This window comes from Microcebus murinus, chromosome 18, assembly GCF_040939455.1.
Source record: "Microcebus murinus isolate Inina chromosome 18, M.murinus_Inina_mat1.0, whole genome shotgun sequence".
In the NCBI taxonomy this organism is placed as follows: Eukaryota; Metazoa; Chordata; class Mammalia; order Primates; family Cheirogaleidae; genus Microcebus; species Microcebus murinus.
In genome coordinates, this window is record NC_134121.1 from 1482744 (window position 1) to 1486658 (window position 3915).

At 63.0% G+C, this 3915-nt stretch overlaps 1 non-coding gene across 1 annotated transcript; it reads right to left on the reverse strand.

Moving 5' to 3' along the window:
* LOC142862028 (5S ribosomal RNA) lies at positions 1-119 on the reverse strand. Its single transcript, XR_012913174.1, has one exon. It is a non-coding gene; the product is annotated as a 5S ribosomal RNA (ribosomal RNA).
* Between the last annotated feature and the right edge of the window lie 3796 nt (positions 120-3915).

Genomic DNA, 3915 nt, shown 5'->3' on the forward strand with positions numbered 1-3915 from the left:
AGCCTGTGGCACCCGGTATTCCCAGGCGGTCTCCCATCCAAGTACTAACCAGGCCCGACCCTGCTTAGCTTCCGAGACCAGACGAGATCGGGGGCGTTCAGGGTGGTGTGGCCCTAGACCGCGGCGGAGGGCGCCCCTGCCCCGCTCGAGAAGCCGAGCCTCTCTGGGCTTCCCCGCCGCCGCCTCCCGCCCCAGGCCCCGCGCCGGGCCGGGCCGGGCCGGTTGAGTTCGCCGGCCGGGTCCCGCTGGCTCCCAGGGACGGGGGTGATGGGCGGGGCGGGGCGGGGCGGGGCGGGGTGGGGGGCTGTCTCTCTATACACACACACACACACTCACACTCACTCACACTCACACAAGATGCGCCTCCACGGCTGGACTCGCCAAGGTGGAGCCCTCCCAGCCCCCCTCGTCTCCTCGCCCGGCCTCCTTCACCTACCCGCTGCCCACCCCCAGCGCGTCGCTGCCGCTGACTGCGCACGCGCGGGACGCTCGCCCTTTGACCCCAGCCAGGGGCCGCCCTCCCCCACAACCCCTTTCAGCTGCGCCCCCCCCTCGCCCTGTGGGTGGGCTGCCGCCTATTCCCCCGGGCCAGGGCTGGGGCACAGCCAGTGTATGGGGCGTCTCTCTCTGGGGATGTGTCCCATGGGTGGGGTGGGGTGGCGTGGTTTGGGGGGCGCTGAAGAAATCAGTCCCCTCCATCTCCTACCTCTGGAAAACGCCCAAGCCCGTGGAGAACTGCCGGCACCGCTTCGTGGGGGCCGGGACCCTCCTCCGTGTCCTCCTGTGGCCCAGTCCAAGGGGCCTGGGCCTGGCCGGGGCTGCATTGGACCCCGACCACCCTGGCGTGTGGACTCGCTAAAAATCGGCCATTAGATATTGGATTCCAGCTTCCTGGAGGTCATTTCACTAATGAGTGCACCGGAAAGAGTTTCCTAATCCATCTGTGAGGGTGGCAACTGAAAGAGAATTTTAAAGCTGACAGAATAGGCGAGGGAAGGCATAGGAGATTTCCACACCCAGCAAGGAAGACTTTCCCGAAATGGAAGAAAGAAACGAGCAAACAGAGACACCGGTAGCCCGCCCGGAAAAGAGTCTGCCCCTGAGAGAAAGCACCCTGACCAGGTTCACCCGTGGGTGGGTGGCGAGCCAGCGGCATTCAGAAGAGCGAGGCCCGCAGTCTGTGCGGAAGACACCTGCGCTCGGGTGTGTGTGACGGCGGTGTGTGTGGCGGCGCGATTCACAAGCAGCTCTAGATGTTAAACCAAGGAGAAGCCAGGGAGTTCCCAACGCCCCAGGTGTCCTCAGCCCACGACTGGCTGCTGTGGGAATGCGAAGCCCGGCTCCTTGTCTCAGAGCGGGGTTCCCAGGAGGATCAGGCTGAAGCTGGGACTTGGCCTCAAAGTGTCCCCTCGCATGGCCACCCCCTTCCCCTTCCTGCTCCTCTACTCCTGGTGCCCCTCCATCCAGGGGCCAGACCTTAAAGAGTCACCGCAAGAGAATCCTGGTCCCAAAGGAGCATTCTGGGGGACCGGTGCTGAGAGAGGTTGTGGGCATGGCCCGCTGGGGCTCTGCCCGACCCAGGGCTGAGAGATGCCACCTCCCAGCTCTGGGTCCCTGCAGGAAGTGTTGGCAAGCACAGGGCCGGTCCTCCAAAGGCCCAGGTGCAGGGAGCCAAGGCCAAGCAGCCTGTGGAAGAAGCCACTTGCCGTGCCACCCCGGGAACAGGACTGCAGGCCCCGGCCCTTCCCACCTCCTCCTCCTCCTCCTCCTCCAACTCCCCCCCGCCCCACCCCCACAGGGCACAGGGCTCAGAGACACCTCAGACTCTTGCTACCCAAAGTGCAAAGGGCATCAGTTGCTCCTCCAACCCCCCCCCCCGCCCAGCAGACCACGTTGTCCAGCCAGCCCCCGGGCCTCCCTGGGGTGCCCAGCACAAAAGTGCAGACACCCACCGGACCCTCAGTCTCAGTTTTCGGAGGTTTTTGCCACTCTAAGGACCCGCAGGCCAGCTGGGCCTTCGGGCAGGACAGAGAGCCCCGGAATCCGACGTGGAGAGCTGCGTGTACGTCCGCATCAGGAGGCGGTCCCCACCTCCGCGGCTCTCCCCTTGCGGGGAGCGGCAGCCCAGCCGGCAGCCGCAGGGCCTCAGGGAAGACACCAGGCTGGGCCCCCGCGGCACAGCGGGGGCACGTCCCCCGCACTCACGCGACTTAGGGACGGCTGCTGGAGACTGCTGCGGCCACCCTGCTGCCGGGTTTCTGGAGGGCTTCCTGGAAGCAGCATCCACACCAAGCCCTTGGAAGGCCCAGGCGACGGAGGAGCCGGTCAGGCAGGGGCCGAGGACGGTGAGAGGCCGGGCGGGAAGGAGCGTGTCAGGCAGGGGCAGAGGACGGTGACCGGCCGGGCGGGGAGGAGCCGGTCAGGCGGGGGCCCAGGACAGTGACGGGCCTGGCCGGGGAGGAGTGCGTCAGGCAGGGGCAGAGGAGACGGGCTGGGTAAGGGTTAGGGTTACAGTTAGGGCACAATTCACAATCCCAAAGACGTGGAAGCGACCCGAGTGCCCATCCATCCAGGAGTGCATCAATAAAATGTGGCGCGTGGACACCACGGAGTGCCATTCGGCTGTGAGGAGCAGCGGTGAGAGGGCGCCTCTCGTGTTCTCCTGGCCAGAGCTGGAACCCGTTCCAGTAAGCCAAGTATCCCGAGAATGGACACACGAGCACCACGTGAGCGCGCTCACCAGCAAATTGGTACGAACGGATGGACGCCTAAGTGGACAGAGAGGAATCACCTTCATCGGGTGGGTGTCGGGCGGGTGGGGGGAGGGGAGGGGCATACACATCCATTAGGCATGGGGTGGGTGCGCACCGACTGGGGGATGGGCGCACTTGAAGCTCTGACCCGAGGGGGGAGGCTTGGAGAGGGCAAGGCACCCGACCTTAACATTGGTACCCCCACAATACGCTGGAACAACATGAGAGGTATATGAATAAGAACACAGGGGGGGCCGGGCGCGGTGGCTCACGCCTGTAATCCTAGCTCTCTGGGAGGCCGAGGCGGGCGGATTGCTCCAGGTCAGGAGTTCGAAACCAGCCTGAGCAAGAGCGAGACCCCGTCTCTACTAAAAATAGAAAGAAATTAATTGGCCAACTAATATATATAGAAAAACACAGCCGGGCGTGGTGGTGCATGCCTGTAGTCCCAACTACTCGGGAGGCTGAGGCAGCAGGATTGCTTGAGCCCGGAGATTGAGGTTGCTGTGAGCTAGGCTGACGCCATGGCACTCACTCTAGCCTGGGCAGCAAAACGAGACTCTGTCTCAAAAAAAAAAAAAAAAAGAACACAGGGGGGAGGGCGGCACGGGCAACACATGTCACCTGAATACTTGTACTCCCATCATCTGCTTGAAAAGAGAGAGAAAAGAAAATGCAATCCTAGAGGTAAGAGACACTTTTTAAAAATAATGAATCCGAAGAGAAAAGTAAAAGGAGGCCTGTGGAGCAGGTCTGGGTGTGACTCCGGATCCCCCAACATCAGGTGCCACCACCAAAGATTCCTGCGTGTAGCCCATAGAACCCCAAAAGCAACGGGACGAGTTCTGGTCACATACTCCCTCAAAATGACATCCTGGCCTTCTTCTGGAACTCCCTCCCCTCTCAGACTCTCAAGGTTTCCTCCAGCGTGTCGGTTCCCACAGAGCAGACCTTTGGTCTGAGACCTGACAGTCCAGATGCCACGCATGCTGCCGCGTGGCGGCGGTGTCGCGGCTTGGGACAAGAGGAGGCCCCACGGTGCGGGCTGGGGCGCCAGGCACCGCGCGGGCGCTGAGGGTGGGGGTGACCCCCACCCCGGGCCGCCGCCTCGCTCCCAGAAAGGGGACAGAACAAGAGGCAAGAAAAAAAAAAAAAAAGCAGC